Here is a 27172-nt window from a genome sequence, read left to right as displayed (position 1 = left end):
AATAACATTTATGCATCAGCTACAGATGTCAAAGTGGGGGATATCACCAGGTTTTATGAGGATCTACATCATCTTCTGTAATACCTAAAAAAAGTTATCAGACTCATAACAGGTGAATAGAAAGAAAAGGCTGGTAGTCAAAAATCAGCTTTAATAATAGGCATGTTTGACCTTGGTGAACAAATTGAAGCAGTAGATTGACAAGAATATTCATGGGTCATAGCAAATACCTTTTTCAACAGCTTAAGAAATAGCTTTATACATGGATATCACTAGATCATCACGTTTGAAATCAGACTGCTTAATTTGTGGTCAGACTCTGAAGAGGTCTATAAAGACAACAAAATAAGACTCATTACTGACTGTCACTTGAACCATCAGTTTTGCATTGTGAAGTTTTGAATTAAGTTAAAGAAAACAGCAAAACACCTAGACTATTTACATGCTGAACAATATTCAATCTGGATAGGTAGTGGAGGTGAAGAACATATCTGAAGTGTTAGATCTAGTGAGTAAAGTGGCTGAGGAGCTATTGACAGAAGTTTTCTATGTTATCCAGGATGTGACAGCAAAAATATACCAAATAGAAAGAAGACCAAGAAAGCAAAATGACTGCAACCAGAGGCTTTAGAAGTGGCAGAGGAAAGAGGAGTGGAAAATGCAGTGGCAATGGAGAAAACTATGTTAAACAGAATGAAGAGTTCCAGAGAATAGCAAGAGAAGATAAGGAGGTTTTTTTGGCTTCTCTGTTACTGACCATCAACCCTACTCTTCCAGTCAATGTAAACCTCTTTGTTCCCCAGGCCAAGAGCCATGTGGTGTATTTATTTCCTTGTGATGAGAGCTGAAAACACTGGGGATGGGACCCATCATTCCTGTGCCAAGGACTGGAGTTTTATATTTAAGCCGCAGGTCCTCAGTGCAAGATCAAAGTGTCCAAAGGGATTGGGAGGTAATTGGCCATCATAATAGACATTAATATCTCTGTATATACAAGATATGCAGTTAATCAAATGGCCTTGTCCTCCCATCATAGAGAGCACCTCCCTGTGATCCACATTATCCACTGGGATTTCTTCATGGGCAATGTGCTCAGACACACTCCATACTATTCCCCTTCCCTCATAAGAGACAAGCATGTGCAGTCACATCATTCCTCTCCTCCCCTATGACAGCTCCAGCAGGTGCTCAAGCCACTAGTCAAACTTGGGTCACCTTGGTCATGGTCAAGGTCAGGGCTTTAGCCCATTGCCAGTGGGGCTGTCATGAGGTATATTTAAATGAGCAACAGGAAGAAGACAGCAGAACAGGAAAGACAGGAGATCTTTTCAAGAATATTGATATTGTTAACAAATAACTTCCATGTAAAATATTTATGATAAAAGATAAATATCGGAGAGACATACCAGAAGCAGAATATGTTATCAAGCTTGTCCTAAATATACAGAAGAACTATATATGAAGTACTCTGTCATCATTGTAAATATACAGAACTATATATGAAGCATTCTATCATCATTGTAAATATAATGACATGTTTTTCTGATCTACAGCCAGATGTCCAGGAAGGTGACATCATGTAGGCCCTAGAAAGCTTTGCTAATAACAAAGGAACAGGAAATGACATTTCAACTGTGGTAACAAGGGAACAGGAAGTGATGTCATCTTATCTGTGTTTCAAATCTTGCAACATGATGCTCTTACATTGTTATTTTGGTGGTTTGCCGCATGGTCACACACTTTTTTGCTGGTTCCATGCTTACAAATACGCCTATATTGAGAATTTGATTATCTCTTCCTATTCATCTCATATAAATGCTCATAAAGTCTTTGTTTCAAGCTACACTCTGTCTTGTCCACATTAATTTAATTAATTCACTTGATTTATGTTACCTAGTAGATGGCTTTTAGTGCATTTTTAAGGTTCAATTTTCTTTTGCTGTGTTACTCTGATGAAGTTTCCCTTGAGGAAGATGAAAGCACTAGATCAATAAATAAATCTGTATTTTAACCCTCGGTTTCCATTTATTGCCAAGCTGGGCATTTGATTTCATGGTATGTTCTCATAAATGCAGAGCCACTTTGGGTCATTATTTGGAAACATCATTTGTAACCTTTGTGGAGAAGAGAAGAATGTGATCAAAACCTTCTAGGCAAAAATTCCATACCTCCTAGATTTGGTAGCATTTCATGATAATTGAGACATCCATTTGTAAGTCACATCATTTATCTCTTCATTTAATGAGCACTGTAGTTGTGCCTTTTTAACTACTACCCCTTCATTACTTTCCCAAAGAGCTCTATATGCTCTGCTAATAAAATTTTCCCTTTTTTGGTAATCACCTCTCATAACTAACAGTAATAATCTACAGCTGGGGCTTTGTGTCTAATGGTCTCTCCACATGACCCATTATACTCATTGTGTCCAGTTCTCCTTTATAATCTAGCCTTTAAAGCATTAGATAACCCAAACATCTGTTGAATTTGATACCATGTATTCTAGTTTGACGCAAACCACAGCTGTTCCCCCAAAAAGCATTATTTCTTCATGCTTTCCTATTTTACTATCTTTAATATATAATTGTCTGTTGCTGTTGTTGTTGTTAGTTTAGTCATTTACTGTAATCTGGCTCTTCATGGCCTGTAGGACTTTAGAACACCAGGCATGTCTGTCCAACACTACTTCTTTTCCATTCTTGTAAATTCATGTTCCTTACTTCAGTAGTACTGTTCATCCATCTTAACCCTTGCAACCCTCTTCTTGTTAGCCTTCAGTACTTCTCAGTATTGCTGCTTTCTCCGGTAAATCCTGACTTCACATTAAGTGGCCAAAGTATTAGAATGTTAGCTTTACTATTAGACCTTTCAATGTTCAGAGTGGTTTATTCCCTTAAGTATGATTTTTTGCAGTCCAAAGAATTCACAGAAGGCTTCCCCAATACTACAGTTCAAAGCATTAAGTTTTCAGCATACAACCCTAATTATAGCCTAGCTCTCATAGTGATATGTTCTTACTTGGAAAATCATTGCATTGATCCTTCACATCTATATTAATAACATAAAATATATATTAAATATCAATAATTGATAATATTAAAATATATTAATAAATGTTGTCCACATTTAGTACAGCTTTCTTCCAAAAAAGCAAACATCTTTTCATTTTTGACTGCAATCACTATTTGTAGAGGTTTCTGAACACAGGAAAATAAAATCAGTCACTGCCTCAAATTCTTCCCAGTTTATTCCATCTTCACAACCAACGGATATTCCATCGGTCTTTAGGGCTGGTGAACCAGCTAGATCAGTATTACAAACAGTAATTTCAACCAACAATACTGGAAATGGACTTTATGAGGAATATGCAAATTTGGACATTAACTCTTGGCAAAACCAAATGGATTTCAATTCCAATAATAACACTACGGAGATTAACACCTCATACCAAGGTATGTGCCATAAATTGAACTACAAAATACTAAAATTCAAATCTTTAAGTTTAGACATTTGGTATTTAAATGAATGTATTTCCCATCAAAAAGTCCCTAGAAAACTGAGACTAAATAAATTCCGTAACAATGTTGAGAATGGTTCAGACTTTTATAAATAATTGGTACACATACTCAATGGCTGTGGATTAGCACTTATGCGAGCTATTATTCACAATAATGACAGAATTTTGGAGTGTTTACATAATTAACGTATTTCACTTAATAAATGTATTCAAGATAATTTATTGTTTTCTTTGCATGAGTATAAATGGAAATACTTTGTTGTTTTTAAAGATGTGGATAATGCTATAGAAAAGATTAAGAAATGAAATGTTTTGAAATTAGAATGAGATAATAAAGAGTATAAGGAGGATAAAGCTTATGAATTAGCACCATGGAAAGAAAAAAGAACTATAGCACAGAATAATTATGTGCCTAATAGTGAAACAGTAACAAATATTAATCAGGGTAATGAAGTAAGTGAAGTAGAAACTACTGGTGAAAGGGCCTCCTTAGGAAATCCCATATTTGAAGAGTCACCCAGAATACAAAATCAGACCTCATGCCCCACTTATGCTCAGATTACCTGGAGTTACCCACAGAGACCGAAACAACGTTCCACTTCCAACAGAGGATAAAGGACCAGGAGGAGGTATTAATGGGTAATTTAGAATTTACGTTCAACAACAAGGAAGTAACATCAGGGGACACTATACAGACGGAAGGCTGTGTGGTCACCTTTGACAATTTTCATGTTTTCAAGTTACAGTGACCTAGAGATTAATGCATCACATTTTAGTTTATTCCATAAAAGATTTACTTATATTCCTTCAAAAAAGCTGGATTGAATGAGGTTTTATTGGATGTAAAGCTTTTTGCTAGGAAATTAAATTTAGGAGAAGTGTTTAGTTATACTTCTATCAACAATCCCCCTAAAATGTTTTGGAAGAACATTATGATTAATCCACTTTTGCACCCAGTGTTGAGTAATTTTGAAGCACTTGTTGAAAATGATATTAGAACTTTTATGAGAACTAAAAGGTGGTTCAATAGTAAGTAGTCTCACTTCGGATAAAAGAGATACTCCTAATGACCTTAGTAGGAATAAGGAGCTAAGGATCATGAGACCTGATGGGAGGGGGTTAGTGATTATGGAGCAGTGGACTTACTCTGCCAAAATGTTGGAAATATTGAATACTAAAGGCAGATATTCCCATGTATCTCATAATGAGATTTTTTGGGCCTAGAAGAAAATTGATATGATCTTAGAAGGCAACTTGCTACAGGGTGCCATAGATAAGAAATTATATGATTTTTTAAAAGTTTCTAAACCTTATACACCTGGGATAGTTGGCATCCCCAAAGTCCACAAAAATGTTACCAACCCCCCTTTGAGACCCATAGTTGCTGTGGCAGGGTCCAGAACAAAACCCTTGGCTATTTTTCTTGATAGAAAGTTAAAACCTTTTTATGGGTTGTACTAACACATCTTGATCGAGTCATGGGATTTTTTGACCAAAATTTGTAAATTAGAATTTGACCCTAATTGTTATTTTGTCAGCATTGAAATTAAAGATTTTTTCTCTGTAATCCCTTATTCTACAGGAATACAGTAGTTTGAAGAGATTTTGATAGAATTTGACCTCTTACCCCCAAATGAGTTCAGATTAATTATGGAAAATGTAGACATGGTTCTCAAAAACAATTGTATATTTTTCCAAGGTGAATACTACAAACAATTGGATGGTGTAGCCATGGACGGATCTTTCTTACCAGTGTTTGCCAATGTTGTACTGTTGTATTTGGATAAACACTTTGTATTTACATCCTGTTTTTTTTTTTTAAATATCGAAGTGTATTATTGTTTTTTGGATGGCATTTTTATACTGTGGGATGGTCCCTTGAACGACATTGAGACTTTCATGTCCTTTGTCATTGAAACTATAGATTTCTTGATCTTTAGTCACACAGTGAAGAGCAAAGATACGCACATTTTAGATGTTAGGATTTTAAAGGAAGTTTTAAACAATTAATATGTTTCTAGAGTGTATAGAAAAGATAATTTTCTAAATCATATTTATTTTACAACAGTAATCATCCCTTTCACCAAAAGAGGAATATAGTAAAGGGTCAGATTGTAAGACCTGCTAGAATGACTTCATTAAGGGATGATTTGGTGAACAAGTTATTATTTATTGAAAATCTATTTTAGCCAGAGGATATCCAAAAGTCCTTATTAATCAGTTAGAAGAACACGTTTTGTAAGGATGAGGTACAAAATGTATCCCATTAATTAATATTTCCCAGTGTGCTTTGAAGAAGATGATTTCTGGTGGTGATAGGTTAAATTGGGAAAGTGTAGATGAAGGGGAGAAACTTGGGACCATATGTAGTTTTAAGTTATAATTAAGATACGAAAATCATACAGGACATTATTTCCAAAAACTGGAATCTTTTTGTTGTGATGCCCAATAGTCAGAAAATTTTCACCAGACCTTTGACATTTAGCTTTAGAAGGGGTCCTAATTTAAAGAATATACTTGAAAGTGATTTACTACTAAGGAAGTTTATTAACAACAGAGTGAAAAAAGGCACATTTAAATGTGGGATTTGCCCTCAGTGCCCTTTTATTGAAAATGTTACAAATTTATTTCTACCAGGCCCTAAAGTTAGTTTAACAGCAATAAAGTATTACACAGTTATTCAAAAGGTGTGGTGTACTTGGCCTACTGTTTATTCTGTTTTGCATTTTATGTGGGCAAGACACAGCATAGCTTGAAACAAAGAATTTACGAGCATTTATATGAGATCAATAGGAAGAGAGAATCAAATGCTCTATATAAGCAAGTATGACCAAGCCAATTTTAGTTTTTGATTTTTAAAACACGTTATACCACATGAAGGAGGTGGTGACTGGGAGACCAGGTTGGAATAATGGGAACTTATATAGTAATTGCGACTGATTGCCTATGCCACCCTGGTTTAAATTATTATTTCTCCCTAGTTCCTGCACTTAAATTAAGGGCATTAAAGTATTAATGTGCTGGCTATTATTTTTTCACACACATATTTGTTATTTTTTATACACATTATATATTCATATACATTTTTCACTTCATTCATATATTTTATGTGTTATATGCTTTTACTTATTTTATACAACATTCTTGTAAAATTATCCTTCAACATTCTCCCTTTAAATACTTATCCTCCCAACAAGCATTGTCCACATTGTGTCTTTCGGCATTTCCCAGTTAGGGGTCGCCACAGCGGAACTCCGGTCCCCTAATGATTAGTAGTGGATTTTTACGTACCGGGTTACCAGCCCTGATGCACAACCTTCAATGAAGGCACGCCCCATTCACGTATGCCTCCACCCAGAAGACGCTCTAGCTGAGAATCAAACGGGACAACGTCTTGCTATGAGGCGACAATGCTACCGCAGCACCACCACTGCAGTAAGCATTTATTTAATTAGTTCAGTTGATTATGATAATTATTGGACCAATCGGATGACTTTTAGTGTGTTTTTAAGATTCAATTTTCTTTTGCTGTGTTATTCTAATGAAGTTTCCCATGGGGGTGCTGAAAGCTCTAAATCAATAAATAATCTGTATTTTAACCCTGGGTTTTCATTTATTGCCAAGCTGGGCATTTAGTTTCTTGATTTGTATCTGGAGTTTTGCCCAGTTACCACAATTTCATTTTTGGTTTCTTTTTAGTGTGGTGATGGCAGTTTCTGGTGACCGAGTGAATACTGCCAATGGTGAGAGTCAAACCTACATTATTTGGAGAATGTCCTAAATTAATTAATGCATTTTCACAGTGAAACAGTCACAAATTACCTAATATGGAACTGTATGTATCTATACTCTGCTTTCAGCAAAGGCAGGACAACTCGAGAACACTTCCTGTTTTATTTCCGGCTTCTGTGGGCATTCCTTTAGCATCTTCGCAACCAACAGATATTGCATCAATCTTTAGGACTGATGAACCGACTTGATCAGTATTACAAACTGTAATTTCAGCCAACAATGTTGGAAACAGACTTTATGAGGAGTATGCAAATGTGGACATTAATGCTTGGCTAAACTGAATGGATTTTAATTCCAGTAATAACACTATAGACATTAACACCTCATACCAATGTATGTGCCATAAATTGAAGGACAAAATGCTAAAATTCAAATCTTTAAGTTTGGACAATTGGTATTTAAATGAATGTATTTCCTGTCAACAAGTCCCTAGAGAACTGAGACTAAATAAATTTGCTAACAATATTGAGAATGGTTCAGACTTTTACACAGAATTGGTGGGCATACTTAATGGATGTGGATTAATACTTATGCGAGCTATTATTAGCAATAATGACACAATTTTCGAGTGTTTACATAATGAAATTATTTCACTTAAATATATTCAAGATGATTTATTGTTTTCTTTGCATGAGTATAAATGTAAATACTTTGTTGTTTTTAAAGATGTGGACAGTGTTATAGAAAAGATTAAAAAATGAAAATTTTTGAAACTAGAACAAGATAATAAAGAGTATAGAGAGGATAAAGCTTATGAATTAGCAATATGGAAAGGAAAGAGAACTGTAGCACAGGTCAATTATGTGCCTAATAATGAAACAATAACAAATATTAATCAGGGTAACGAAGTAAGTGAAGGAGAAACCACTGGTGAAAGGGCCTCTTTAGGAAATCCTCCTTTGAGGAGTCACCTAGAATACAAAATCAGTCCTCTCGTTCCAGTTATGATTAGATTACCTGGAGTTGCCCACAGAGATAGAAACAATGTCCCATTTCCAACAGAGGACAAAGGGGCATGAGGTGGTATTAACAAGTAATTTAGAATTTACATTCAAGAACAAAAAAGTAACATCAGGGGATGGTATACAGAAGGAAGGTTGTGTGGTCACTTTTGACAATTTTCATGTTTTCAATTACAGTGACCTAGACATTAATGCATCACATTTTAGTTTATTCTGTAAATAATTTACTTATGTTCCTACAAGAAAAAATAGATTGAGTGAAGTTTTATTGGATATAAAGCTTTTTGCTAGGAAGTTAAATTTAGAAGAAATGATTACTGATACTTCTATCTACAATCTCCCTAAAATGTTCTGTAAGAATAGTACAATTAGTCGACCCTTGCACCATGTGTTGAATAATTTTGAAACACTTGTTGAAAATGATATTAGAACTTTTATGAGAACTAAAAGGTATTAATGTGTTGGCTGTTATTTTTTCACACCCATATTTGTTATTTTTTGTACACATTACATATTCATATACATTTTTCAGGTGTAGTACTTCATTCGTATATTTTATATGTTATATGCTGTGACATCCTGTTGTATCCCATCAGACTGCCACCAATTAAGTGAGACATCCATCTATATCCCACCTGTCTGCTAACAATAAATATGAAGTCACTTACTATCCTGGGTCAGAAACTAAGGGGCTTCAGTCCTTACTACTGACTCCAATATGCAACTGTCACTTAAACAAAAGTAATATTCCACAATTTCCCCTAACAGCACAACAGGAACACATTCTATTTTCTTGGGACTGGGCTATATACTTCTGTCCACCCCAAATGTATTTTCGTTATTACACACTTTAGAGCAATGTGTCCCAGTTTAAGACCTCTGATACACTTACACTGAAAGTAAATTTAAATCTCACACTTCCAAACACTTCTTGGAAAGCCTGCCACAGATTTCCAGCTGTGTCCCTTCCCAAAATAGCACAGTAATGCTGCCACCAATCAGAGTGTCTTTATGCCCTTCTCATGGGGTGTCCAGTGATGAAAATTAAGTATCAAAATAAATGATAACTATGACCAGAGCAGCCAGGTCTTCAATGGGACCTGGGAAGTATCAAACAGGTATAAGCACTCTCTAATCTCTAACAAAAAACACTGATTTCCAGCCACAATATAAAGTAATAAAAAAAATAATAATAAGTAGAATGATTACAAGAATGTAAATCAATAGCTTCCAATAAACATCAGAACTCAATCACCAGAAATATGAAATTAAACTGCAGGATAGGAGTCCATTATTCTAGAAAAATTATATCTTAATAACTAAGTTTCCTAATCTAACTAAAAAATACTGTCCCTGATCTAATCTAACATATAACAGCAAGGCAAAAGACAGGCTTGCAGTTTTTTCGTGAGTTCTGTTTCATGGGTGTCCACTGACTGCACAGCACTGTAACTGACTGTACTTCACAAACTGCTGCATTTGACTAACTGCTTAGCACTTCTAACTGCAGGCTCATCTGTCTTATTTCTAAAAAATAACAGTCAGCTGTTTGAAAAAAAGTTATTTTTCTGTCAATCAGCTGTTTAAATAATCACCTAGCAACCAGGAACATTCTGATGACATCATCTACTGTTCAGCCTATTCTCCACAGTTTGTACTTTAGACTGTCCCTCACAAACATGCACAGTTAGGAATGTATCAAAACACTGACAGATTCTTTAAACATTCTGTATACACAGGAAAATGCTCAACATTTAAAAAAAACTTACTTACATTTTCACAATTAAGCATGCTGGCGTACAAAACAAGTTAATCTGAGAATATTCCAAATCTCTTGCCAGACATGTTAACACAGATTACAGTGTTTTCATTTTCTTCACATATGCTTTTACTTATTTTATACAGCATCTTTGTAAAATTATCCTGCAACATTCTCCCTTTAAATACTTGCCCTTCCAGCAAGGATTGTCTACATTAATTTAATTAATTCACTTGATTTATGTTAATTGTTGGACCAATCAGATGACATTTAGTGTGTTTTTAAGGTTCAATTTTCTTTTGCTGTGTTATTCTGATGATGTTTCCTGTGGGAGAGACAAAAGAGCTAAATCAATAAATAATCTGTATTTTAACCTTCAGTTTTCATTTATTGCCAAGCTGGGCATTTGGTTTCTTGGTTTATATCTGGAGTTTTGCCTAGTTACCACAATTTCTTTTTGATTCATGAGAACATATTTTGGTCTTATTTAATCTTGAAAAATACAATGAGTAGCTTTGTTCACTGCTATGGAGTGCCACATAAATATATAGCTCATAAAAGTCAATCGCCATAGTCATCATTTCATCTTTTTTTCCCCTGCAAGACAAAATGCATTTGTTTCAATTTGTATTTTTTATATTTATATAAATACCCAGCCAGTATATCTGAATCTTATTTTTCAGCCTTAGTACAGTACATGTGCAGTGCATGTTGGCATTTTCAGCTGGATGTGACATTCAAGTAATATATTCCAACAGTCTTTCTGAAGCATTTTAACTTTTGACAGCATTTTGTGGAGCAACTCAGTCTTATTAACTATACAGAGCACTTAGCAATTTTCTTTTCAGTGACAATGCAGTAAAACAGCTTAGAACAATATATACATTCATGAATGTGTACTTCTTATTTACAGCTCTGCAGAAATAAGAATTTTTGTTTTGTCCCAGTATGAATCAAGCTATACAAACAGATTATAACAGTGCGCCTGTAGAAGTAGATGTGCTTTTTTAATTGCCCTTTGAAATCTTATACAAATGATGCATGCCCAGCAGAATGGCCAAAAGGAAACATGACCACAAGACAGGAGAGTGTCACTGTTATTAGTGTGAGGACCTACATAGTCTATTATTTAATCAGTAAAGGACTTTAAAAAGGAACAATGACTGGTTAAACAGTGTCCCCAACCTTTTACAAAGAGCCTTTGACATTCTGTACAAAGTAAGATTCTGGGTTAAACAAGAATGTATACTTTGTGTCCCTCTTTTGCCCCAGACATTCTGGGTTTTCTTAGGAGTGTTTTCTAGCATGTCTCCTAATATTATTATAAATCTTTATACCTCTGTTTCATTTGTCACATCTCTGGATTCACTCATTAAAGGTGCTTTATTTCAGAATTCATGGTTGAATATTAAGCTGTCTGATACTGCCCTTGACACTAGAAATGTAGAATTTCTATATACTCTGAAAATAGTATCTATGTATTATCTCTGTGTAAAAACGTTGATCCTGGAAATACTTAAGGCTTTAGTTATGTTAACTTTAAAACTCTTGAAAATCCCATTAGCTTGATGCAAAAGTAGAATTATCTTTCCAGGCAAAACCTTTGCCTCTTAGAAATGTCCAAACTGGGAACTATAGAAAGGAGGACTGTTATTACTCTTTATTATTTCGGTTATCCCAAATGTGCTAAAAAGTTTTTCCAGCATTACGCTATGAGGTAATGTATACATCAGCGGTCTCCAACCTTTTTTGCATGTGGGACGGGTTTCGTGTAAGACAATTCTCAACATGCCGGCCATCGCGTGCACATTAAAATATGGCATAATAAAGTGTATAGTAAACACAACTCACCATAACACAAGATCAATGGGAGCCCTGAGCTTGTTTCCCTGCAACAAGACTGTCCCATCTAGGGGTGATGGGAGACAATGGCACAGAAGTGTGTTTCTTATGTCTAGTCTACTCCGTAATTTCATTGCATTTGCTGTCATTACAGAAAACCCTGCTTCATAAAGATAAGATGTTGGAAATGAAAGCAGGGTTTTCAGTGCTTATTCTAGCAACTTTCCAAGTTTTAAAGAGCAATATTTAAAATTTGTCCCTATTATTTGTGGTTGTGTCCAGATTTATTGTGCAAGAGGTTGACGGGTATGGTCAAGAAGTGCACAGATCTCTTAATAATTAATGCTGCTGCCACCAGGGATCGTTCTCACTCTTCACTCTCTCTCTCTCTCTGTCTCTCTCACACACACACACACACACACACACACACACACACACACACACACACACACACACACACAAACACGCAGTCTGTTCTGCTTTCATGCATGCATTCACTCACACATGCAGACAGAAACACACCCTCACACACATTTTTTTCCAGTTTTATTTATTTTGATTTTACACTTGCTAAACAGCAAAAGAGCTGCTTAGCGAGTGTAAAATAACATCTCAATCGAGCTCATTGTTCACTCTCATATACACATACACAGTCTCTTCTGCTTTCACACACATGCATTCTACTTTCATGCACGCATTCACTCACACACAGACAGAAACATAAACAGACTCACAGGCATTCACTTTTTTGTTTCCCTCCCTGCCCAAAAGTTTCTGTGTGGCCCAGTACCAAATTATCTACGGCTCGGTACTGGTCTGCAGCCCAGTGGTTGGGGACCACTGGTATATGTGACAGGCAGCTTAACATGGGATCTTGAATATTTAATTAAGACAAGTAAATTGTCATTTTACACAGTCCCATAAAAGTATTTGTCAACATTCCTCAGACTTCCTAGATAGTTCTGATATTTAGATGGGTGTAGTTTTGTTTTGTATTGTGTTGCTCTGAGTATCTGATTGTCCAATCAATTCACTTTGCAGTGAAGCCCAAATAGGCAGGATCAGTTACGTGAGGCAACACTTGTGAAAAGATTTCATAACATGCCATGAGGTTCTGTGATGATAAAGTTAATTAAATTAAGTAAGATATGTAGGCAGTAAAGTTATTTATGATGAGGGAGTTGGGGGGGGGTGTTCACTGCCACTTTATAAAGCATTCAGATAGTTGTAATTTTTAATATCTTGTTTATCTAGACTATAAATCAATTTACTTGGTTGATTCAATTGCTGATCTGACATAAAAACGATCTTACATACTCTTCAATCACTTAATCTATAATGGAAATCCAAAGTATTCTTAAGCTGAGTTTTAGTTTTCATAATTACTAACAACACTTCAAAATGTCATGTGTCGTGGTTTGGTTGGGTCTTCATTGTCTCTTTAAGAAGTGTGTTCTATTAGCAGACACTGTTATTTCTCCTATGTACTTCTTAATCTTTTATTATTTCGGCATCACTGTCTTTATTGTTTTTATATCATGCATTATATTTGGAAATCTCCTTCATTTATTGCAATATATTCCCAGGGATTCAATAAACTCTGTGTAGGTTTAGTGCAAAGTCTGCACAAAGTTTACGTGTTTGCATGATGATCAGCAGTGCTAATTGCATATGCATGCCGCATATCATGCTTACACAGACAGAAGTGAGGTGTTTTGGCCAGCAACAGTGTTGCCAGCCAGGAAGCCACGTAAAGCAGCATCGACAAATTCAGACACACAGATAAGTTTACTTATGAAGAAATGCATGGACAGTGACAATGACTACCAGGGTTTAATTTAAGGCAGTGACTGCAGTACTAAAATGTTATAGAAAAGTGTACTCAGTGCAAAGTACATTGCAAACATGTTTTGGCATACTGAAATAAAGTTTTGCTGGTGATCAAAAAGGGTAAATAGACTGACATTATTAATACAGTAGTCTGGGGAGGTGTGTGTATTGAAAAGGGTCACAGACATGTGTGACACCCATGCCTTGGCCCAGCAATCAAGGAGCCTCAATCCTCACCACTAACACCAGTGAGGGGCATCTCATATATGAAGAAAGGATAACAAATACACACAGTAAAGTGCAATTTCCCTTAAGAGCACACACAGAGATCACAGTCAGTCTGGGGCTGTTCACTCCCTTGTTCTCCAGGTCCCAAATAAGACTTCCCACTGGCACAGCTATAGGGTCCAGATCTCCGCCTTGTGGGCAAGCCAAAACCTCCAGCACCCTCTCTGTCCAACCAGTGCTTCATGTCCCTGCCCAAGTAGCTGACACACACACACTTTGAGATAAGAGTTTGTACATCCACACAGACACTCCTAGGGTAGGCTGGCATAGGTTCTCTAGCTGTGCCCCTTTTTTCCCAGACTATATGGTAGTACCACTTGCCACCACCCACTAATATTTATCAGCTACTCAAAGGCCATTAAAAGGGTGCCCAATTATTACTGTGCAATATTATTATCGAATTGGTAGTATAATTAAACAGTCAAGGCTTATTGGAGTGACTTGGTACAGTAATCACTATAAATATGCAATGTACTCTAGAGCTTAAATTATCTCTACACAAAACAGCCACAGTTGAAATTATTTAAAATATTTAATAATAAATAATAAAAACACAAGATAATACTTCTTACTACACAGTGCTAGTCAAGAGATCAGAGATCACAGAGAAATACTTAAAATAATTCAGTAGTACAGTTCTGACATCATAGAAAAACACTTAGTCTAATCTTTGTAGTTCCTAGCTATTTCTAAAAGAAAACACAAGTATCAGATAAGTTACATATGAGCAAGACAGTGCTGTGAGTTAGATGGTCAAGATAAAAATTCTTCAAGCTCTCTGATTCTCTCTGTTTTTAAAATCGCATTCTTGGTTCCTATTGCATCATTCTTCACACTTCCCAGGGTTCCCAGGCTAACAGAAACTACATTTACATTCTTAACATCTCCTTGTGCTATCTTGCAGCTGGTCAGGAAGCAGAGCAATAAAAATACATTTGCATGTTTAAATCTAGCAATTTAACTCTTGGTTAAAATAATAGAAACCCTGTGTTCATCTAGATGGGCTGGAGCTGACTTTAGATCAAAGGGTCACAACATGCTTTTACATGGTCAGTAGAAAGCACTGTTGTGACATTTTATTTGCAGTTCCACATCTAACAGCAGTTTTCCCATTTAAGACAACAAGCCTGTGCCTTACATTAATATTTACAAATGATAGAATTATCTATAAAAATCTATCTGGCTAGGCTGGCAGCCTTCACAACATGAATGACAGGAATGAAGAAAGGAGATGAGGACAAATGAGATATTAAAATTTACACCAGATAAGGGCATGTCAATGTACGTACACCCCAAAGACAAAACAGGTGTAGCATGAACAGCAATCACCTATGTACATAATACAGTGTGTACTGCAATTTACACCTCCTGTGTGGGTATATTCATATCATCACACAGTTATTGCATATTATGTGACTGTCACGCATGGTCACCTATCAATGGAGATGATTGATTGTGATGTAAGAGCACTTACATGATCAGTGGAGAGGACATTTAGCAAGGACAGTATATACAACAGGGGGTATGTGCATATTATGAAGATGTGCAAATTGAGTTGATTGAATATGAATGTAATGTCAGCATAGGTCTCAACCAGCCTGGACACATAGCAAAAGGATAATGGGCAAGAGTAGACAGAATCACACACAATCATGGATAATATCAGAATAATACCATTAACCTGTGTCACTGACAAAAAAATATGTGGTTGTGAGTTAATATACATGTTTTGCATGAATGCACTTGTACAATTGTAATAATCTGTCAGTAATCTATAGGTGGAATCAAGCACACCTTCCTCAAAAATGGTCACTTTTTGGAGGTAGGAGGGACACTGTTACACCTGCAGCTTAAATTACAAGCAGTCCTGGCTAGCTGAGAGGTTTGCATGACACACATATGCCACAGTCCACACTTGAAAGAATGTAACCCACGCCTACAATGTTGTCAATGAGCTGTGTATTTACTGGGTGTGTCACAGGTGGACGTATCACACACGCATCTTGTATAATGCCTTGAAGGGACGTCTGCACTGTCAACTCCTAATGTTTATGCATCACGAAGAATACTTATGTATAACTAAAATGATGTGTGGAAGCTCACTGTGGCAAAAGTGATACACTTGTGTAAATCATCCCTGGAAGATGTGTGGTGAGGTACATGGAAAAAGATGCAAGTACGCAATTATTTGTGTGATAAGGGCTGTGAACAATGGGACTATAATGTCCTTTGAGGTGGATGTCCTGCCCATAGTCAGAATTTGTGCTGCATACAAGGGATTTATCACCACTGTGGTCACATGCTGGTGGAAGTTCTGCTTAATATCTACCTGAGTACCCAGGTCATGTACCACTTGGTCTGCTCATATGGGTGTGCTGTCTATATTGTACTTAGGTTGTGTATTTGGCCTCAAAAGAAAATAATCATGCTTTTTTCTTCATCTACTGTGTCTTCAAGACTGGGAAAAACTCCCTTATCAGCCTCAACAAAAGGTTGAGATCCCTCATCAAATCCTCTAAAGCTAGCTATGAAAACAGAGTTGCAGCAGATAATAAAGACAACCACAAGGCAATCTATAGTTATGCAAAGAATCTGCATTGCAATACCCAGATTTGCTCTGAGCTACTGCACAATGGTACCTCCTATACCAAGCCAACAGATATTGCAAATATACTGGCGGACAGATTCAGTGCTAACTTTACCTCTCTCTCCACCCCAAAGGACCAATCACAATACCAGTAGATTGCCAGGCACCTAGTATTGTTGCTGCACAGGTTAAAACAGCACTGTCCAAGGCCAGGAATACAGCTTGTATGGGACCTGACAGTATCCCTGGCTGTGTTCTATATGAACTACAGAGTGAACTGGCACTTCACCTGTGTGCCCTGTTCAGTCACAGCCTCATCTCAGGCTTTGTTCCTACTGAATGGTGCACTGCTGCAGTCGTCCCTCTCCACAAAGGAGGAGCGACTACAGACCCCGGGAACTATTGCCCCATTAGCCTGATGAGTCTGATATGCAAAGCTATGGAATGCATCAAAATGGACCTAATAAACAAGGATATAGGGAATCTCCAAACTCTGGATCCTACAAAGTTTGGTTTTGTGAAGGGTAGATCATGCCTGCTCTACTTGGCCAACTTCTTTGAGTCAGTCACCAGAGCTGTGGATGAAGGTAAGTTGGTTCATACAGCCTACCTTGATCTGGCCAAGGCCTTTGATACCCTTTCCCACTCAGGAATCATAGAAAAACGTACTAAGCTAGGTATCAACCCCTATATTACTAGGTGGGTTGAAAACTGGCTCACAGATTTATCCCACAGTGTGAAAGTAGCTGACTCCAAGTCAGACTGCTGACCAGCGATGAGTGGAGTCCCACGGGGTTCAATCCTGGGTCCTCTCCTATTTGGTATCTACTTCTCTGAAGTCCAGACCAACACAAAGGGACTCTGGCTGACAAAGTTCGCAGATGGTTGCAAGTTGGGAGCTATTATTAACTCCCCAAGTAATGTTGACATCCTACAGAAGGGCCTTAATGAGACCAACAACTGGTTTCAGAACCATGGCCTTAAGCTCAATGCCAAAAAATGTGTCATCATCCCCTTTGGGAAAAACCCGGTTCCCTTGAATTACCACATTGATGGTAGTCCACTGAACACAGAAGGCATTATAAGAGATCTGGGAACACAGGTTGACAGCAACCTCTCTTTTGACCACCACATTGCCACTGTGGTCAGAAAGTCCTTCTATGTGGCACATCTCATTACTAAAGGTTTTGCATCCAGGAATAAAGAGGTCATTGTCTCCCTCTACTCTTCCCTCATTAGCCAATCATCAAGTACAATGCCCCATTTGTCATGTACCTCACTAGACACCTGCAACAACTGAAGAGACTGCAAATGTACCTCACAAAGAGGATCCTAGGCCTTAAATACTTGTCTTATATGGACAGACTCAAAAAACTCCAACTATTCTCTGTCTCATATCGCCTACTTAGAGGCGATCTCTGCTTGACTTACAAAGCCATGTCTGACTCAGCTCTGTTAGAAATGTTACATCTAAAGACATCCCAATCCCTCCACACCACATGCTCCAGAGACCTCAACCTCATTACCACAATCAGCAGAACATGCTGGAGGGATAGGTTCATAACCCAGAGACTGCCCATGCTATGTAATAGACTTCCCATACATGTCAAGCAGAGCACCTCACTGGCCCTCTTCAAGAGAAATGTTGATGAGTGGATGGGAAATAGAAAATTCATACCGGGGATTACTCCAGTGGCTCTACTCGACAGAGGCACTAGGAACTAAGGTTGGGTGGCACGATGCCAGGGTAATCCTATGGGCTAGGCTTGTAAAGGCTCCAAGGCCATTAGCCTAGTGCACATCCATGAACCTATGAACCTCCATGGCTCTGGTAACAATATTTTTTTGTCTGTTAATACTTTCTGCAGTATATACATAGTGTTCTTAGATTCAATGACTTTCCGCAATTTGGAATCATCCCCAAAGCTGGTTAGACAAAAGATGCCTACGTTTGTCTTAACTTCTGATACTTAAATACTGAACAGGAATGGGCCTAGTACAGAACCCTGAGGTATGGACCTGGTCACTGGATTCTAGCTAAAGGTGACTTCATAAACTTACTTGGCTATGTAGGTGTTTATGCCCACTTGAAACTCTGTAATACTTGAGTGTGGATTTTTGTCAGATGCTTTGGCCAGTTCAAGTTATGCAGGGTGACACTGTTTTCCTCATGCATGCTCCTGGTGACCTTCTTGAACATGTCAACCAGATATAACAGAGCAGCTTTAACAAATCAAAAATGGGTTTGGTACACCATTGTGAGATTACCTGTGTTCTTTTTGATAAAATCCATGATGAGTTATTGGTCTGCCTCACAGATGAAGGGAGTCAGGATTATGAGCGTATAATTCCTTGCATCAGGTGATGGTTCCCCCTTGTTTAGATAGATGACTGTTACTGCACATCCTTCTGCAGGAACATAGTCTGTCTAAAGGCTGTGTTTAAGCAGGGATCCAACTGCATCTGCTAGGTCAGGTTTTAAGTCACACTATAGGAAATCTGGGATGGTGTCAGAGCCCATTGATTCTGTGTTATTATCCTTAGAGAGTGCACAGATGAGCTGTTCTCCTGAGAAAATAAACTGAGTAATGTTTGCATGTATATTTTGACTGATGGCCAGTGGGGACGGGGTGTGAAGTGTGAGTCAAACTGTCAGCCAGCAGGTTGTCTATTGTCTCTAGTTTAGTAAAGCTGGTGGCATCCACAAACAGCACTGCCATTAGTTATGCATTCCCCTTAACATTTCACACTTAATTAAATAAATGATTTGTCACAACACCTCCAAATACAGCCTTGGTTATGCATCACATGCCACACACTGATGGTGTTCACACAGACATACAGCTCTACCAATATCACATAATTACATTAATTGAGCAACGTATGTTTACATGTTTTTCATTGGAAAGCTGTTTTTAAGTGGCCTGATACCATATAAGGGCACATTACAAATGAGTTGGCTGTGGTACATGCATAACAGTTATTGACACAAATGCTGATACTCATACAATGATCCTGCTGTCCACTTCAATAATCCTTGGGAACAGCTATACAATTACAAATACAATTAATTCTACAAGGTTGCAATTGAATCAAAAACTGTAATAATTTTGTGTATATCACAGCATTACAACATGTGGATGAAGCAAAACATATGTGCCCATGTATTCCATATGAATTTATATTGAGGTATGTCACAGAGCATTTAACGATGGTAGGTATACACATGCACACATGACATACTGCATGTGTCACTGTGATGGCTGAATGGGAGCTGCATAGAATGTTGATCTGCTCCACTACAAAAATACATGCCTTTGTAAGTAAACAATATACATAGTATCATCCCATATCAACAGTTCTCAGGAGGAATATTCTTACAGCTGTTATGGAAGGAACATGTAATTTAATGTTAGAGGCCATCAATACATTACCTGACTTCACAGATTGTAATACCCTCTTGTAGGCCTACCATACATCCACACCTCAACATAGCACATGCTGTAAGACATTGCTAAGCTTATTCCCAATATCACATAATATCACATAAAGTTCTAGCCATTCAATTATTATACCATTTAAACCAAACTCCCTATATCTATATGATGGAAGATAGTAAAGCTACTGTGCATATGTGTGTATTTGTTTGACTGCATTACATATGGCCTCTGTCCATATGTGACATGTGCACCACCTCTTGACATCCATTGCTCTGGACCTGGCTTGCAAAGTCTCATGGAAGGATTCTGCTTCATAATGTGTGCATGTATCTTTGACATGAGGACATCCTCCACTTCTTTGCAGGAAGGATGTCATGCGGCAAGATGGGAAAAGGGAATGTTGGATGCATGAGGCTACAGAAAAGGTTTTCCTAAGTGGTAGTGAAATGAGAAACAATTCAAAAGATCATACAATGACAATAATATACCACCAACCACAGACACAGCAGTAACTCTGGGTCTGATTTGAACATTACACCTGTGTAGGTGTAGAAGCTGAATTCCATACAATGTAACACTAACACCAACACATATGTCTGACGTTAACACTGTCATGTTGCACTTTATAAAGTATAATAGCATCATATGTTGAGATGAGCATTTGGGAGGAGTGTCTAACATGGATGTTGAATAACATCTTGGTGTAAATTTGTCTCAGAAATATTATTTGGACGTATACACACTCAAGCTGCCTATTGTCAGATTAGAACCCCTAAATATCTAGTTATAGAAGCTGTTGAACACAGTACGTAATGTTACTGCCGCAGTACAATTTTGACTTGAACACTGTCAGAGTGCACTTTAGACAGGATGACTATGTATGTATGTTATAAGAAGATGTTTGGAGGTGTGCCTGACATAGCTGTGGACTTACATACCATTCTAAAATTGTTACCATAATGATTGTTGAATGAACACAAACACACACCAGTTTATTGCAGTGAGACTAGAACCCCTATCTACATATGTACAGAACATAGTTCTTAATGCACGCACCACAATACAAGTCTGGCTTTCAAATTGTTAGACACTTTATTGTTGATGACATCAGCAGTGTCTAGTGACAAGAAGAGGGAGTAGGAGTGTCTCACATGCTGTTCTAAGATGGTTTATAGAATGTGAACTAACAGAACACAAACACACACACACACAGGTTGACTGCAGTGAAATTAGAACCCCCACCTAACTAGTTACACAAGCTGGAAAACTCATTACTTAACACAAGTGCCATGGCACAAGTCTGACTTTTACACTGCTGCTTGACACTTTATAGTGGATGACTCATTACTTAACACAAGTGCCATGGCACAAGTCTGACTTTTACATTGCTGTCTGGCACTTTATAGTGGATGACATCATCACTGGATGTTTGGCAAAAGATTTTGGGAGACTGGTATGAAATGGCTGGGTAGGGCATGTATGACTGTCAAAATATTTGTTCTGCATGGGACTAGATTGATGAGTCAAAATATTTGTTCTGCATGGGACTGGATTGCTGACAGTAAAATACAGATTTATGTTCTTCTGACTATTCACACACACACTTACACATGCATACAGCCACACACATTATGTGGCTGTTGTGGTAAGTTAACCCACATCTAAGTATTTTGTTCTACTCTTCAGAACTCACTAGTTAATAATTGCACCATCCCCAAAGTATGTGTTTTGCTTTGTCACACTGGTCTTTATAGATGATTAGGTTCTCATTATATGATGTGGGTATCATATCCTGTTATGAGAGTGGTATGCAAAGTGTGGAATTTGGATTTTCTGTTGTGGTTCCAATTTGCAGGTATACTTTAAAAGACAGCTTCTCCAACTAGATGTAATAAGCTGTCAGGAATACATGTTTAGAAGTGAGACATATGTGCCTGTTTCTCAATATGTTGTGTACATTGCACACTTAGAGTCTCACACACACACACACACACACACACACACACACATGTGTGTGTGTGTGTGTGTGTGTGTGTGTGTGTGTGTGTGAGAGAGAGACTCTAAGTGTTTAATATGATCAGCATGGATACAACTGTGTATGTATGTGTGTGTTCATATCTGTGATGAATCGATGTCCACATTAAGATATGGATAAGACAGTCTCATTGTCTGTTGTCAGTATAAAGCTTTAGATGATGTAACAATGCAGTTGTGCTATTTATTTTTTGTAGTGTAGTTGACATTTGGGGAGTACTACTGACATGTCCATTTTCAAGTGCATGAGTGCAGGGCACACATGAGTCTGAGTAAATATGTGCTCAGTCACTAACAAGTGCCTTCCCTTTTTGTGTTTTTACATGGATTACAATGGATAAAGACTAACAGTGCATTAGACATACTAATACATACCAATCAGCTCTTTACATAGTGCACCACCAAGTAACTGGTTTGTGAGATTGATGGCAAAGTGTTTGCACATGACAGATTCACATTGAATGAATACAACTTAAACTTGAGAAGTACTTATACATGTAGTTTATGGCAGAAAGAGCTGGCAGATAATATAGTGTTTATACTGTACTTTATATTTGAAATGCTGTATCATAATTTTAAATCATGAAATATTATTGCTATTGCCTTCCCTGTTTGCTCAGATTTAATCTATTAGCAAATGCGGGTCTCTGCTTAATTTGGAAAAAAGTGATTTTTCTATTGGTTCACTTTCCTTTGTGCAAACATGTTAAGTGGAGAGGTATGGTAGTTAGCATTTTGGACAGTATCAGGTACAAGAAAAACACATGCTGATTAGCTTTTTTCTGTAGCAGCAGGTATAAGAGCAGGGAACTCATATGTTTGAGAAAAAAGTGATACAGGTTTCAAATCCAGCTCAATCAAATTTTTTTTACACGTTGTCAGGATGGTATAACAAGTAAATGTGACAAGTTTTTGAAAATGTGAGAGGCAATGAGTACAGTGAAGTGATGTATAAAAACAAACATCAGTCATTTGATTTATGTCAACAGTACACATATGGATTGGCATTTTTATACATTCATCAGCCTAAATAAATGTTAAAGTAAATGTTTCAAAGTGTGCCTTTACTCTGCTTTAACTGTGTGTTCTTTAGTTCAGCAAGTTTAAGCAGCATTGCATGGAAGTAACTACAACATGCCATAGCACATGAAGAGCCATTCACCATTATGCGGCATTGGTGTGTGATGCCAAACTCCATACAAACACAGAGGACAAAAAGTGAAAGCCTTTATTATGGATTTATTATTTATGTGTGTGGTGTGTGATCAGATTAAAAGTATAAAAATGGGATAGTTAGGAAAGTGGAAAAAATGGGAGCCAAGCAGGGGGAAAAACAAAGGGGAAACAATGTAGGAATGCACAGGAGGGAATTCAGCAGTGTAAAATGAACATGGATAGAATATTGGATGAATTTGGCAAAAAAGATGGGTGACAACAACACAATCATGTTGTATAGTCAATTGGACTGAATCAAGTGTGCCAAGAAGATGCGTGTGAAGTGGAGAGCTATGTATAGGATGATATTTTTTGTGAACAGGTGCCCAGTTTGTTTACTTTATTTCAGTAAGAGAGGAATATTGGGTAAGGGAAGTAAGTATGTCAGGGTCAGCTACATAGGGTAGGTTAGGATGCAAGTGTAGACAAACAGGACAAAGAATAAAAACAACAGGATACAGATCCAATGAACAATTTATTGTACTTTAATGCCTTGGCCAAAAACAAGCCTTCAAGAAGTAATAATTCTTTACAAAAATTCCCCTTTATATATACCCCCATAATGACCAATAAAGCAATAAAACAATTAAACAATAAAACAATTAATCAATTAAAGAAGATATTTCCAATTCAATTCAATTCATGGTCCAATCCCCCTGGTAAAAGAGTATTGTACTTAAGAATAAAAACAGCTTCCTTATACAGCAATACATTGTTTTCAACAATACAGTATCACCCAGTCTAAGAAACACTTTTTCTAAAACTGTAGCTTGTAAAAGTGTATAATCACTGTTGTGATTTTCCTTAAAATGAACTGCAATATAACTTTCTTCTCTTTGTTTTTTAATATCTCTCATGTGTTCCTGCAATCTGACTTTAAACTTTCTTTTGCTCTGTCCAATATAAATCAGATTGCAGGAATACCTAAGACAATAGATAATACCATTGGTATCACAATAAAACATATTAACAGGTTCAAATTTTTTTATGTTGATTTTACTACAACTGGAAACTATACACACGTTACAATTATTACAGGGCACAGTACCACCACTACTACAGGGTAACTCCACCTGTTCATCTGGTAAAACAAAATAATTCCTTACCAATCAATCTTTTAAATGTTCTCCCCTTCTATATGAAATAGATGGCTTATTGCAAATTATTCTTTATAACTTAACATCCCTTTTTAAAAAAGTCCAATAGTGGTAGACCAAGTTCTCAATGCTTTCACTCAAAATATTGTAAGTTGTAACAAAAAACATTTTATCAACTGTCTCCACCTTATATGTGTAATTGGATTTTTACATGTATGATTTTGTATACAATTTATTCCCTCCATTTTACTCACTGCTGCCTTCAAAATCTCTCTGTTATATCCTCTACGCAAGAACACTGACAATGTTTGATAAACTTCCCTATCCAAATCTGGTTGATTATTATAAATTTTAGCCACCTGCAATAATTCCCCATAGGGTAAGGAATTAATTGTATGTGGGAGATGGCAACTAATGCCATAAAGATACTGACTCTCACCTGTAAATTTACTGTGTATGGAAGTACATATAAATCCAATATCAAAACCCTGTAAATGGAGATCTAAAAAATGAATATCCTTACCATATTGTAAACCATCAAATTGCAATTCATATTTATTGTTATTTATATCTGAAACAAAATTTTGAACTTTATCTATACCATTTTTACAAATAAATATTAAATCATCTATGTATCGATAATAAAATAAAACATGTTCTTGAACATATTTATTCTTGTAAATATAATCCAATTCAAACTTAGCCATAAATATGTTGGCATACATGGGGGCAAAAGAAGCCCCCATAGCCGTACCCTGTAACTGATGACAAATAATGTTATTAAAACTAAAAAAAAATATTTAATAAACAAAATTGTAATAACTCAATTATAAAATGTGACAATGGGCAATCTTCCAAGAAATATTGCAAAGCTGCCAATCCATCTCCATGTCTGATATCTGTATAGTATATAGCAAGACAAACAAGACAGAAAGAGGGATGATGAGTGACAGAAAAGGTTGGGGGACACCATAGTTGGGGATAGAGAGAGGACATCAGAGGTCAATGCCCATCAAGCATGGGGGCAGAGAGAATCTAGTCCTTACCCTCAGAAATGTCATCACCATCTCCTTCCTCAGATTCCTGTTGGAGTCCTTGACATTTTTGTTTCCTCAGCACTCCAACAATTATGTTTTCCATATGGCTGAGGTGTAGACCAGTGGTATCTTCTATGACCTTATGCATCATGCGTGGCAGCTCCTAGCAGGTGACAAAATCCCCACCCCCATCAAAAAAGGTTTAGCGATATTCGAGGATATACTTTTTACCTGTTCCCTCCTACAACATGATCAGGTTACCATGCTATGTGAAATCATGACTATCATTCTTGAAAATAATTATATGTTTTTTGAGGGGCAATATTTTCAGCAGGTAAAAGGTGTAGCTATGGGGGCCGTTGTGCCCCTGTTTATGCTAACCTTATTTTATTGGGTTGGGAAAGGGAATATGTTTTCAAAAGTGAATATTTCTCAGAGATTCTCTCCTATAACAGGTTTTTGGATGATATTTTTATTTTATGGAGAGGTAAAAAAGACTCTATACCTGCTTTTATTGAGTATTTGAACAGTACCACCACTTTTTTAAAATGTACCTTTGAGTGTCATGATGAGGAAATAAATTATCTGGATACAAAGATAGTAAAAGGAAAAGAAGATTTTATTTTGCGAGTATATTGTAAGAAAACCTTCTGCAATAGTTATTTACATTTTAACAGCCATCACCCACTGTTTTAGAAGAAAGGCATCATTAAAGGTCAGGCTATTAGGATGGCAAGGATGACTTCCCAAAAAGAGAATGTAATAAAGGAATTTGTACATCTGAAGGAAATGTTTTTAGATAGGGGTTATCCTGGTGAATTTATTGATGCCATTCTGAGAGACGTTTTGGATGAATGGGGTAAAAAATATATACTGCTTTTAGGTAGGGGGTTAACAAACCCCCCAGGCAGGTGTAGATGTAGATGGTGGGGCAAATATTGATTTCCAACAAGCCTGTGTGATTCAATATAGTCCACTATACAATGGGGTTAAAAATATTCTTAATAAAAACTGGAGCATTTTCAAAACCAACAATGAGGTGTACCAAGTTTTGGGTGAAAAACCCACTTTTTCTACCAAAATAGGACCTAATTTAAAGTTGGTTTTAGAAAGGAAAATTAGTAATGGTGGAGCTAACAGCAACCTAAATGGTATCAGACCCTGTGGTAGATGTTCTTATTGCCATTTGGCTAATGAAAATGGTAATACTTTGTTTTTTAGGAAAGGAAAACTGTTTTTCCAGCAAACTAGTATATTTTGTGAAATGTAATACCTGCATTTCATTTTATGTTGGAAAGACTGAGAGGCTTCTTAAATCCAGAATATATGAGCGTCTGTATCATGCAAAAAATAAAAGAGAAACTAATGCCCTGTTTAGACATAGTTTACAGTGTGAAGGTTTTTCTGGGTTTAAGTTTGCCCTTCTGGATACTGTGCAAGTAGATTCAAGAGGGGGGATTGGCAAAATGTATTGTGTAAAAAAGAGCTGTTGTGGCAGTTAAGGTTGGCTGCAAATGCACATCCAGGGTTAAATGATTACTTGACTATCCTGCCAGTATTAAAAGAAAAAGCAGGACAAGTCTAAGTCCCTTCATTTGTTTTATTGTTTTACTAATATGACAGTGAATAATATTGACCTAATTGTTTTCCTACTCTGATTAGTTTAAATATTAATATTCATGATTTATGCTAATTTAATGTTTTTATTGGTTGTTTTTTAACCAATTTTGGTTGTTTTAAACCTATTTAAACTGCTTTTTAAGAAAAGGCCTCTG

Source organism: Protopterus annectens, chromosome 2.part0 (genome assembly GCF_019279795.1).
Source record: "Protopterus annectens isolate FY-2018-M chromosome 2.part0, PAN1.0, whole genome shotgun sequence".
Lineage (NCBI taxonomy): Eukaryota > Metazoa > Chordata > Ceratodontiformes > Protopteridae > Protopterus > Protopterus annectens.
The sequence above is the reverse complement of the archived record's forward strand: the minus strand, read 5'-3'. Positions refer to the sequence as shown.